This window comes from Diabrotica undecimpunctata, chromosome 4 (assembly GCF_040954645.1).
Source record: "Diabrotica undecimpunctata isolate CICGRU chromosome 4, icDiaUnde3, whole genome shotgun sequence".
Lineage (NCBI taxonomy): Eukaryota > Metazoa > Arthropoda > Insecta > Coleoptera > Chrysomelidae > Diabrotica > Diabrotica undecimpunctata.
Window position 1 is genome coordinate 116,050,888 of NC_092806.1, and position 14,475 is coordinate 116,065,362.

General features: G+C 33.9%; 1 protein-coding gene and 1 long non-coding RNA gene across 3 annotated transcripts in view; one reads left to right on the forward strand and one right to left on the reverse strand.

Moving 5' to 3' along the window:
- Positions 1-14,475, reverse strand: part of LOC140439885 (uncharacterized) — a 289,969-nt gene that overhangs the window by 131,196 nt on the left and 144,298 nt on the right. The window lies entirely within an intron of this gene.
- Positions 11,732-13,040, forward strand: LOC140438359 (uncharacterized). The gene is made up of 2 exons (XR_011950510.1): positions 11,732-11,866; positions 11,922-13,040. It is a non-coding gene; the product is annotated as an uncharacterized lncRNA (long non-coding RNA).

Below are 14,475 nucleotides of genomic sequence, written 5' to 3' on the forward strand. Positions count from 1 at the left end.
CTGCAGGTCAACAATCTGCAGTCCAGACAATGGGCTGCAGCGACCTCCAGTCTTGATTACCGCGACAGCGGCAAATTCTGGCAAAAATTCAAATGCCTAACCAAACAAAAAACCAATAATCCTTCTCACCTTGTGGTGAACAATCAAATTATTAATTCAAACGAACAGAAAGCAGAAGCTTTCAAAACCCACCTTCAGAACACCTTAGTATCTCCAGACGATCCGAGATTCGATCATGCCTTCTGTGATCGCGCAGAGAGAGACATAACACGACTGCTCAGAACCCCTTTCGACCCTCAGACACCCCATGAACATCCAATCATGGCGCCTGTGGATCACCAAACATTCATACAATTCTGCCAAATCGGCAAATCAAACGCACCGGGGCCTGACAAGATTGCCAGGAACTGTGTGCGTCACCTCCCGCTGAGCGTCACTCTATACTTGACGAACATAGTCAATGCCACTCTTAAACTCTGCTACTTCCCAAAACCTTGGAAAGTAGCACATACAATTATGCTCTTGAAAAAGGGCAAGCCGCGTACCAACCCACACTCTTACAGGCCGATATCTCTCCTGAACTCATTGGCGAAAGTCTTCGAGAGGATCCTCAAAGAAAGACTCGTAGACTTCGCCACAGAACACAACATCATCCCACCTTACCAATTCGGCTTTAGAGAAGGGTACTCTACCAAAACGGCATTGACTGAAATCGTCACTCACCTCACACAAAGTCTGAACGACGGCAATGTGTCACTAGGCATCTTCCTCGATGTTCAAAAAGCCTTCGACCAAGTCTGGCATGTGGGACTGGTCAAGAAACTTGTGAGCATCGGGCTACCTACTCCATTCGTCAGACTCATCCATTCATACGTCTCTCAACGGCAGATTACAGTCAAGGAGCGTGATCGATACTCTACATCCTTCACTCCCACTGCGGGAGTCCCTCAGGGTTCCGTGTTGGCACCAATACTCTATACAATATACAACAGCGACTTTCCCAATCCCAGATATACACATACAACTACTTTATTATACGCAGACGATACGGCACTTCTTACTACCACACCACACGTCGACTCTGTACTTAGGTTCGCTCGAGATCATCTGCTCCTTGTTGAACAATGGTGCCAGAGATGGAGAGTGACACCTAACCCTAACAAAACACAGATGATCCTTTTCAGACACCCATACCGCAGCCAATACATTACACCAATCATAACCGAAAGGCACAATTTGAGTCTATGGGGAGAACGACTCCGACTCCGAAACCAGCTCGATTACCTCGGCGTGGTGTTTACTCAAACACTTAGCTGGAGGGACGACACTGAAAAAACCTGTAGTAAGGTTAGGAGCCGACTCGGACTTCTCAACGCTCTTACTGGCAGATTCGGCCGCACTCAACCACGTACACTTATCCTAACTTACAAAACATTCATCAGACCGGTCATCGAGTACAGATCTTGCATCTGTGCTGTGATGCCAAAGCACCTCAACAATAGACTAATCTCACTGGAAAGGAGAATCTTACGCAAACTCAACAGAAAACGACGCGACTATCCCTCTGCACTCATTCATCGCCTGTCGAACATCCAGCCCATCAATGAGAGGATTTCCTCTCTGAGCAGGAGTTATACAATTCGCACCATCCGGGGCCAAAACCTCAGAGCCCAAAGCATTCTTAAAACTACCTGCTCGTCCCTCGGCAATGTATTCCGAAGACGACCTAAACCCAAACTCCCATTCCTACCCACTATTCTGCTGGAACTCGCCAGCAACGAGCTCCCTGACGAATACATTGACATACAGGAGGCAACTCCACTCTATTACCGCCGTATATTATAATACCGAAAGTTCATTTCGAACTGACACCGACGGGGGGGGGATCGGTTTTCTGTGGTTTTCCGATCCCATTGCACAACGATACCCCGTCGTTTGCGAGGTTACCAGTCCACAGCTGCCCTCACGCGCCGCGATATTCATTCAAAAATTAAATTGATTTTTTAAATTAATAAACATAGAAATTTCATATATTTACTAATTCTGTTTTAGACCAAAAAAAATATTCTGAAAGGAACCGTTCACTTCTAACCCTTTCGCCCCCGATTGTCCAGGTCTAGCAAAGCAGCACAACCACCAACAACACCGCAACACCAGTGGACACTTCAAAATCCCAGTGCCACACCCACCAAAAAAGAAAACACGTCCTGAAGAGGCACAAGCCTAAAGCAGGACATCAGACACACCCAGCACAGAAGATAAACACACACTCACAAAACCAACGCTACAATGAATCGAAGGACAAGCAAGTCAGAGTCCTTTAGTAACATTGAATTCTGTTGACAGTTACCTTCTTTTATTTTAGAAATTGGACCTGTATACAGATGTTTGATTGCATTTAATATGATTAAATAGTTTCTAAAAACTGTAAACCTTGATCATATTTTGCTAATAAGATATATGTACGTCAGCATATTTTTTAATGTTTAAAATTCATGTTTTCTATTTTAATAGTGTGTAAATGAGTAGTATAAAGGTTAAAGGGTAACAGGACTCAAAATGGAATTCAATAGAATATCGGAATTATCTCAATCTAAATTCAACGAGTATTAGGAATTATATGTTTGGTTTCCAAATTATTAAATTGATTTCTAATTGCATAAGCTCTATCAAAGTTGGCTTAAGGCTTTATTATTACTATTCTGTTTTTATAAATAATGTTTATTTTCTACAATATGAATTATTTGGACCGTAAATTGATTATGTAGTCACACCTTACCTCTGATATTGGGCTAAGACCGAAAGTGTTCAGATATGAATAGAATATAATCATTCAAATATGTTAAAATCATCTTTAGTGTTCGAGTATCTGTTTTTTAAAATTCTTTCTGTATGTCCGATGTAAACTATTCAAGAATATATCTAAAGATCAATTTGAAAATGCACTGTTATTGTAAGTTTATAAACTTTGCATGCATACAACATTGATATCATTTTATATCAGAAATTATAGCGATAGTTCATCACTATCATTTCCGAACGTTGCAAATATATAGAGTAATTATAATTAGTTATATGAATGTTTTAAAATAGTTTAAGTTCTTTCTTTATTTAAATTAATAACAGATATAAAGTGATATAAATGTTTTGTTTTATTAAATTTTATTTATTAAATGAACGGAAATAATTTCAACAATTTTTATAAAAACAAATTTAATTTAATAACGTGTATTGTCTTCTATAGCTATTATCATATCACGTCAACGTTGTGACATGCTTCTAATCCATTCCTCCAACAATGCTTAGCATCCTGCAGTGGATTTTAGTTCAACAAAGGGTTTTTTACCTCACAATGGTGTTTATTTATAAAATTTTAAATAATTTGGCTCCTGCTTTCTTGTGTGAGTTTATTACGCGGAATTGTGACATCAACAATTACCCTACTCGCGGTAATTGCAATTTACACATTGTGAAAACAAAAAGGACGGCTTCAAAGGCCTATTTGTTGTTTAAGGGTTTTGATCTTTTTAATAAACTACCTCAAATAGTTAATAGTTGTTCATCTGTACAAATGTTTAAATGCACCTTAATGGACCATATTAAAAGCCTCAATAGTTAGGTAGTTGTTGTTAGGTTAGGAGTATTGTCGCCGTGTTTTATAGATATGGTTTTATATGTTTTATAATTTTAATACCTGTAACTATATTTTTAAAGTGTAATTGTTGTTTTTATTTTGTCTAATTGTATGGATTATTGTTGTTGTAAATTGATTATTTTTTGTGTATATTAGGGCTATCCCTATTTTTGAATAAATACATTACCTACCCCTATCTGGAAAAGTTTGTTTAGCAGTAAATGGTTGACTTCAATTAGTACCGAATATAAACATCCTGGGTAACCGATAATAGTATAAAAGGCCCGGTTTCAGGTAACAATGGTTTAACTGAGGTACAAGGTCTTAACAATGGGCCAAGTCAGATAAATTTAGTAATATTTACGACCGTTCTAATTGAAGTCAACCATTTTCTGCTAAACAAACTTTACATTTTATTCCGCGTGTTCTTTCGTGACTCTTACCCTAGGTACACGGAGCTTTCTGATCAGTGGTGAAAGACGAGGAGTGTCGGCAGCATGGCTAGAAAAATTTGTAAATGTTTGTCAAGTTACCCTTAAATTTACAGTTTCGGTAGAGTTTTGAAAGTTGTCTTGGTCTTTTATGGCTTCAAGAATCCATAAAATTGAAGTTCGGAAAATCTAGTGTTTGAAAGTGTCTTTGTCGGTAGCCGACTCTACACTTGACTTACATCATGTTCTCATGTCTCTCCAGATCTCGCTATTACTCCTGATGCAGTTGACTGATGAACTTAAAATCAAATTTACAGCTTATATCTCATTTCGACCGTGTTCAACAAGAGCAATATAATTGATATTTGAATGGGAATAAGCCACAATTAAAGGTTAAAGTACGTTCATTGACGTTTCAATTTCCACTTCGGGAAATCGTTCTCAAAATACAAACATGTATTTCCTTTTGCAGGTCCCCAGTTGAAAATGAAATTGTGCCGGTTTCTTCATGAACACATCCTTTTCTTCCTTCCAGTCTACTGTCTTGGCCAACCTTTACTACTTGCAACCTTAACAAGCCCATGAAAATGCAATAAATGAGGTAAACAAAACATCACCAGGGTGACGACAATTACATGATGCTCCCTACGCACTGTGATTGGTCGAATTGGAGAATGTGAATTTTGCTGCAAATCATCTTTTGGATAATGTGACTTATGTTTCAGAACTTTATTTTCAGTATGTTTTTTTCGATATTAAGATGTGAGTTTTGGTTCAAAATATTATCACGGTTCGATTCGTCTTCAACGGCGAATTCAATAATATACAGATAACTTAAATATATGTAGATAACTTAAATATATGAAAATTTGGAGAATGTGAATTTCGCATCTACACAATTTAATTATTCTAACAATTTGGTCCCTTGTAAAATTAATTTTTTTTACATGTTCTTTCCCATCTATGCAAAACATGAAGCGATAGAAGCAAAATCCAAATTTCATCAGTTAAAATTTTTCCGGAAAATAAAAATATTATCTTTAATTTTTTCACAGTTTTTGTATTTTATTTTTTTAATTTTTAATATTATAACGATAATATAAATACATTAACATTATTTATTTATTTATTATTCGGCGTGGTTTTGTTTTTTATTTATTCATTGTGGTGTGAAATTATTTTAAGTACCATCAACAACCACTAAAGATGTTAATTATACAAACTTATACAAAAAATCTATGCTGTATTATTAAAAACAAGATATTGCGGTCACGATATAACTTTATCTTTTTTGCATTAATAAGTACAAGGTTTATTTGGACCAGAATGTTCACAATTTATATATATTTAATAATTTTATATATTCCATAAATTTCAAATTTTTCACACCGTCTTGACCTCTAACCGCCCACACTAGTCTCATTGTCCTTTGAAATAGTGTATAAAAACAGTAAACAAGGTGTACCTTGAGTACGTCACTTTTATTGTTAATTTTTCTTGCTTGTCGGAGACCTTTTCGCTCATGAGTCAGTCATTGTATTTGAACCCGATTATTATTTATTAATAAATAGATTTAGCAAGTATAATTCTTTTGTATATTTTATAGCCTCTGGTCACGAACTTTTCAATAGATAGTTATAAATTTGATATGTGAAACTACGAGTAGTTATTGTATATACAGTGTCGGTCACAAATAATGATTTTCGACAATATAAAATTTGTCGATAAGTCGACAAATTTTAAGGCACAATATTATTTATACTCTGTCCTCTTGAGAATGATAGCGCGAATACTGTAACGTCTAACGTATATCATCATCATCCTTAAACCATAGGCGCAGCATATCTTACGAATGCGAAAATGGAAAATTGTATTAAACGCTAGTTTTTAATAATATTTAAAATATATAAAAAATGATTAATTTTGATAATATTAATAAGTCAGATACAGGGTGAGTTAAAATGCATTGGTAATTTTAAATGGATCACCCAGTATTTTACATAGTATGTACTCACCTCAGAATAAAATTCAATTGGCGCCGAGGTAGCTGAATAAAAGCACCTAAGAAGGCAACTCACTTCTAAGAAATTTAAATTAATCCAGTTCCTTTACGGAAGGTATAAAATCGATAGGTACATAGAGGTATAAAAATGAGAAAGTCCTTGATTTAAAGTCAGGTTTTGATATATATGTGCAATCGATGCTTACAGTCAGGTGCTTGGTATAATTTGCCAAATAGTTATTTAACGTTAGTTATGTTGTAGGTGTTGTAGATTTAAATTCCACAATGGCAACCACGTCAACTTTTAATCCACAGAAACTGGTCCGTAAAAGTCCTTATTCTCAACGGGAAAAACTATATTAAATGTGCATGATGCGTTAGTTCACAAAACTCCAAACATTACTGTTCGGGAAGTCGTTGCTGGTTGATCAGTTATGACAGGAGTTGGGGAAGCAACAATTTACGATTTTTTAAAATAAAGGAAGCTGGAGCAAGTGTCGAACCAAAAAACTGATCGTTTGATAATTGATATCCATTTAGTCAAATTATCTGCACCAGCCATACAAATTAGCTCATTTTTCAAAAAATGTTATAAATTAAATTTCGCAAGAACTATTCAACCGATTTGGCCCATCTTTTGCACACAATTCAAACACGATAAGACCGTCTAGCTCAGGTACATTTAAATAAATTCTAATAGATAATAAAAAAGTTATTAACGTTAATATAAATAAAAATTAATTTTATTAATATTTAAAGACAGTGATTTTGTTGTTCATTTTGCAATATCTTTGTTTTTTATTAACCGATTTTAATTTAGCGTAATCATATTTTGTGAATATTTTTTTCTGAAAAAGTTGTCTGTTGACGTCAAATCTCTAAATAAACAAGTTTTTAAGTTATGAACAAAATAAATAGTTTGACGTTTTGATTGTTTATTTAAAACTTTTTCCTCTAAAAAATTGACGAATCCCTAGATGAGACTCTTTTTGTAATATCTCATACTACACATTTCAACTGCCAAACCCGTTTATACAGTTGTGACAAAAAAAACCTTATTGTTTACTAACTTGATTGGTTTACTACTATAATAAAAGACTACCTATAATAAAATTTCATTTTACAAACAAACATTCATACCCAATTTCCCGGCATTGAATTGGCAAATCCTTCGTTTTCGGTTTATGTTAACCCCCGAACCCTTAGACAATAAAAACGGATGTTTTTATGGTCTAACCTCGAACCTATTGTATCAGCTACCTGAATCTCATAATATGGAGAGGATACAACGAAAGACAGCGAGTAAAGACACATTTCTAATGAAGAAATGTGTTGTGAATTGTCTCCTTTCTACAACACAAGAAGCGGGCCAGACGTTGGAACTATGTGGAAGTATGTGGACTTGAATTAAATAATTCTTCGTCGAAACAATTTTCTACGTCGAACTGGTAATAATAATGCTTGTTGTAGTTAATGGCACTTTATTTTACGTTGCACTTTAGTAACAAAAATTTATTTTTCTGCTATGTGAACGAAGTCTAAGAAATGAGTCTGATATTTAACTAGTGTTCGGCACGAAGACTGGGTACGAAGTCTCGAATATGAACTGTCCGGCACGAGGACCGGTGGTAAAGTCTGAAAAAGGAGTCTTAAACTTGAAGTAACTACTTTCCGGTAAAAGCACCGGGAACTAAGTCAAGAGTGTAACTACTAGGGTCTACCGGTAAAGAAGTCTCTAAGTGCCGTTTTGATTCAACCTTTTATAGGAAAAGAAACCGCCAATCTTTCAACGGTTGTAACGAATTTTAACGTTTTTAACGAACTTTACATGTCACAAACAGTAAGTTCTAAAAAGCCACTTTTTTATATATTACGAAGAAACTGCATAAAAACAATAAAACTAAAAGATTTATTGACTTATTAAAGTGGTTTGGATACCAAAAGAAGCAACCTGTTTTTAGCGGGAGTCTGAATGAGACAAAAACTCGTTTTATTTGAGTTGAGATATATCGAAAATAGGTATAATATATTTTCGTGTTTTCTTAATAATTGTAACAGAATAATGAGGGATTATTAGGGATATGTTAAGACTTTAATTTTTTGAATGACCCTCCAGTATTTCGGACACATTATTTAATTTATAATGAGGTGCTGTGCTATCAAGCTCAAGAGGACAGAATATAGCTTTACACATCGAATATAAGATTGTTCCCAAAAATTTCACAGAACATAAAAGTGTTATAAACGTAGTAGTATACATTAAAAAACTTATTTTTTCTGTCTTTACGCTTGATTATATCAAAAATATCAATGAAATCAGACCTTGATTATTATAAAGACCTAAGATAAATAATAAATATTCATGTGTGGATTTACTTTCTCCTAATAAACCTAAACAAAATTTATTACACTGTCACAATGTGTTATTTATAATTGTATAGCAACTTAAAGTTGCACATTCTTATTGCGTTTAAAATAATGAAAAATTGAACGTGGTCATGGAAACTTACAAAACAATAAAATACATTTAACCTGTTTATTGAAATGCTAACCAAGCGCATTTATACTCGTATGCAATAAATATGGAATGTTTGAAAGATCAGGAACTTATCGATAAAAAAAGTGTAAATCATTGCACTGACGTAACATGTTTGGTGTTAATATTCTCAGCTTGTGTTTCAAAACTAGCACGTTTTAGATGGCCTAGCGTTTGATATATAACCGATTTATTTTGTTTTCCTTGTCAATGATATCAACACATAATTTATTCTAAACTAGGTATTTATTTAAATTGCGGGAAAGGCTAAACATAACAAGATAATCCTAAGAACTCATTTCTTGTGATATATATACAATCGTTAATTACTCGAAAATTTAACTGTACACCAATTTGTAAGGTAATAGATGAGAATATTCGTCACACCTGGACCTGATAACAAAACTTATCGGAGAAGTACGCTAAACCTGATTTTAAACACATAAACTACACCAGGAGTTTCAGGTATAAAATGACTGTCTCTTGTCAAAATGTAACAAAAAATATTAACAGGGTAGATAATATAGTTGGTACAGACACGAGATACTTTACAGATGGAAAACTAGATTATAATACGTAGGAAGAATTTTTGGAATTTGTTTAAAAAAATTGTTTTAACAATTTCTGCCCAGCAACCTTCAGAGATTTTTTAAAGGGGACATTTTTTAACACGAATCCGCAAAGAAAACGAATCAGAATCATTTTTCCTACGGAAGCGGTTAAACAACATGGACTAAATATTGTACAGAAAATGGAATAAGAATATAGATTAGATTAGGCTTCCCCTAGATTACATTGTTAGATCACATTTTTATTTATATTATAATAATATTTTCATTGTTATTTGAGGTATAAACAAAAACCTAAAATTTGGGTTAATATCTACATTTGGCCAAGAAAAACAATTTAAATAATAATTACATATAATTACAATTATTACATGTGTAACCAATTAACTTTAATAAACACACAGTCGATCATCAAATCATTTACTATTTTTCTTGAGAATAAACTTATTTAATTGAAATAAACATTTACTACATTACTAAACAAATTCAATCATCAGCAATATACTATTTACGTCATTTCTATCCGAGTTCGAACTAGAGTAAAGCTCCTCTTTCAGATCTAAACTATCTGATCTAACTGACTTGGCTATCTCCTTCTATCGCGGTTTGATAGGCAGTTTATACTATCGATCTGTTATTTAAACGCCATTCGCATTCATCATCAACATTTGGCTCTACAACTCTATGTGAATCTTGGCCGCGTTTACTATTTGCCTCCATTGTTGTCGGTCCTGAGCGGCTATTTCCCATTGCTGTATTTCCATTTTGCGTAGATCACTGGCTACTGCGTCCTTTCATCTCTTTCTTGGGCGACCAACTGACCTTCTGCCATCGGGCCTTTCCCAGAATGTGGCGTTCAGGAGTCTTTCGTCACTCGATCTTAGTACGTGGCCCGCCCATCTTATTCGGTTTGCTTTAATGTAGCGTACTATGTTTTCATCTCCATATACTGTCTGGAGTTCATCATTGTGTCTTCTTCTCCAATCTCCTGTTGTATCTTCTCTGCAAGGCCCATAAATAGTCCGCAGTATCTTTCTTTCCAGTACCAGTAATTTTGTCGTTTCCCGCTGGTCCAGAGTCCATGTCACGCTTCCATACGTTATTGTGGGACGGATTATTGCCGTGTACACTCTTATTTTTGCTGGTATTGAGAGTATTTTTAATTTAAGTACGGTCATTAATGAGTAATGTGCCCTGTTCCCTGCAATGATCCTGGCTGTCACGTCCTTTTCATATTTATTTTCAGATGTTATGATCGCTCCCAGGTACTTGAATTCTTTGACGACTTCAAAGTTGTATTCATTGATTGTTACGTTTTGTCTAACCCTTGGTTTGGGTTCTTCGTAACCACCATATACTTGATCTTGCCCTCGTTGACCCTCAGACCAACTTCCTTGGCTCCGTTTTCGAATAGGGTGAAAACTTCTTTTGCATATCTGGTGGATTGTGCAATTGTGTCCACGTCATCCGCAAACGCCAATAGTATTTTTAATCCTTGGGCGGCAAATCCGTTTGTCAGTTGTGGTTGAGCTTTCCTTACAGCATGTTCCAGTGCAGAATTAAATAGCAGAGGGGTGAGAGGATCTCGCATTCCATTCCGAGACCATTCGCATTACGTTAACATTAATTATTAAACTATTCATAATCCTAAATCGACGCAAACAGTTCCTGCTAATTTACATGGTCCCCATCCTACGGTAAGCTTTTAGCGACATTTATGCTTTGCAGATGTCCCCACATTCCAACAAAACAAGGTATGTCTTATTTTACATTATAAAACATTAATTATAATAAAGATGGGCTTTGTTATCCATGCCACAGTATATTGCTTAAAAAGAATCAGTAAGTTCACTCTCGCATTTTCACGGTTCCAATTTCGAATCCACTCCTGGAAGATATGCGCAATAGATTTGGCGAAAAATGCCGCTGTTGCAAGATTTAAAATATTCCATCAGTTTCAAAGAATATTTCAAATTTATAATAAAATAATTATTATAGAAGTTCTTCAAAAAGAGGAAAATAAATTTCATAAATGGTAAAATTCTTTACATAGCCACTATACACACTTCTAAAGTTTGAAAAATCATATTGCCTAATTGACTTAATATATTCTCAAATAATTATTGATTTCATTCTCAACATTGATTTTACCCAAACACGTGTTTGTGTTTATGCTGTGAAACTAGAAATTACAGTTATTTCAGTAATTTATATATAAATTTCATTTATTTGTTGTTATTTAGTTGGTTTTATAAGTTTATTTCGTTTTTAATACATATTACTGTGATATTTCTCCAGTTTTCTAAGTGGTTTTATTATTTTAAACGACGGATTATGATGAATTCAGCTAAAACAAGTGTTTATTATTGCTGTGTATGTAGAAAAAATTCCAGGGACCATAACAACTTGAACTTGAGTTTCTTCAGGTTTCCCAAGGATGAAAATCGGTAAGAACTAAATTCTCTATTTAATATAATTGACCTCATCGGTGTTGTATTTTTAGGTTTGCAGAATGGAAGAAAATTGTTCAATGTGAAAAACTTGCCATGTAATGTGCTCAATATTGTTATGATCACTTTAGAATATGCAGTTTACATTTTGAGGAACCTGCCTTTGCAGGAATGCTTAAAAGCAGGTTGAAAAAAAACGCAAAACCATCTATTCATCTTGTGAGATTAAACATTCCAGTTCAAGGTATGTTCTTTCTTTCAGGTGAATAATGAGAGAACTCATTTTTGTAATTTTGTAGGCACACCTGTGGAGAAGTTACAAACATTTGCGAGTACTCCGGAATCATTGACATATAGAATTGAAGGTATGCATATATTTTTAAAACTAATTGTTGGATATTTGTGGGAAATTGTAAGTTTTGGCCATGAATTTGGTAGATAACTGTCTAAATCTAAACTCTAGAAATAATTCATCTATTTTGGCTAATAGAGCATTTGTCTGGGTAGATTTCATACAGCCTCTTCCTAAGCTTAATGCTTGAAATTGGAGTCTAACGTTTTAATTGTTTATGTGCTGGTTTTATGAAGTTACTTCAAAAATCTAGATGGGTCTTACTAAGCTGTAATGGCAAATTTGTCATATGGTAAATCTATTTTTATTCATAGTACCCTATCATATCTCGTATGTCGTTATACGTTCATTAATATTGAAGATACTGCGTAGTGCCCTTTTAATAGTCGCCTTGTTTATTTTTTCTATCTGAATATATTCATTATATCCTCCCCTTTCATTTGCCATGTCGCATGTTAGGATTCAATCAGTTGTTTATTTTGTACTGAACCTGAGGCCTTCTTTAAGTCAAAAAATCAAAATTTGTCTTATGGTAAATCTATTTTTATTCATAGTACCCTATCATATCTCGTATGTCGCTATACGTTCATTAATATTGAAGATACTGTGTAGTGCCCTTTCATTTAACGTATCACACGCTCCAATGTCGAAAGTGTATTTTTTCTGCCTCAACAGCGTTTTTACAGCTTTTAATTAATTACATTTAATTTTGGTAGATGTTGGTAGTTCAGATTTCTTTTCTAGGTGGCGTAGTTACCTTACTGAATAAACAGTGTGACTTTTCATCCTAGCCTTTTATATAGATAGATTCTTCCAATTTTAAATGTACGTAAAAATATGAGTTTGACTAACTACGTTATGAACGTAGTGATCCTACAGTGGGATCTTTAGGCTATATGACTTTTTTCATTTCATTATTTTGTTATTAATAAGTTGTGATTGTGAAACTACATATATTCTATTCTAACTTGTATTCATAGTTCGCTACTTGTGTTTTTATAATCCTATTTTTATTATAACTGGTATTGTAAAATTCAAATTTTCAAAATATAATTTATAATTCGAATGTATTATTATTTTTTCATCTATAGAAATTAGTTTCCTCATTAGCTCTTCGTTTTATGAGATTTCTCACCAGTAACAGTGAATACAGTGTGATTTTCTAATGAATACAAAAAATTAATATTCGATTAATCAAAACTGATGGATTCAACATAATACATTTTGAAGGACAAACAGTAATAATTATTTTGGGAAACTATTGATAATTGTCGAAAACGCTAAATTTAGGAAAGTATTCATTATTCCGAAAATCTAATTAAATTTTATTTCGCCACAAGTCACTTTTTTCCTATTTATTTTCGAGCAGTGTATTAAAAATTATATTAAGCAGTGTATCAAAAACTGGAATTTATCTGCGCGTGGAAGTAATGCGCGTGAAAAAAATGGAACATGAAGAACAAAGGACTGGCGGCAGAGTGAACCTACTGATTCTTTATAAGCAATATACTGTGTCCATGCTTTGAAAGAAGAACAAAGAGTTCTCACTGTCTCATAAAGAAAAATTCTCAGAGTATTTGGTCCATAAGAATATTCACAAAAATTGACATCGTTGGAAAACAATTCACAGAACACAGCGAATAACAGGTAAGAATTAAGAGGTTATGAGGCAGGTCGAGGCACTTCAAGTGCATTGCGACGTGGCAAGCTAAGATAAAGAACAGAGACATCATCACGTTAACACCATCCAAGGAAACATTGTTTTACATTTGTCTGATCCAAAAAAAGGAGCAGGAAATGTGCAGTCCTATTATCATTGAATTCGCTGTTCACCGGAAAGATTTTGGACACATTGCATACATTGCTTACATATAAAGAAATTATTAGAAGGTGTCAGATTACCTTTACTTTGACTCCTATCTAACTTTACAGAGTGAAAAAAACACGATGCGAGTCAAAATATTTATTGATTTGCTTCATATCGCTGGTGAATTGTACTCAAATTAAATACCAAATTATACTTTAGAACTATTTCGAGCAAATATGACTTCGATATAGAATTCGGGTTATTGCTCTTTGTTTAAGGTTTGATGAATAAACGGACAAAAATGCTGGAAAATAAGCGTACAAGTTAATATGAGTATACTAAAAATTTTGTTAATTTGATATTTTTATAAATATCTGAAAATCATATTACATGCATATGATAACTGTACCATTAGAGAGGAAACACACCTTGTTTGCAGAATGTTTTTCGATATATTGGATAAAACGCAATGTGGTACTATGTTCACTCGTTGACGAATGGCCAATAAAAAAATTTCTAAAAAAACTTTCGATTAAAATCATTGAACTGCAACTAAGAGAATGATAAAAAGTTTGCAAACATCATTATCATTATCATCATCATCATTGGTACTATGGTTCAAGTAGTGCTTTAACATTCCTAACCTTATTTTTACATTCAAGCATCCTTATATTAAAAAAAAAAAAAGAAATAA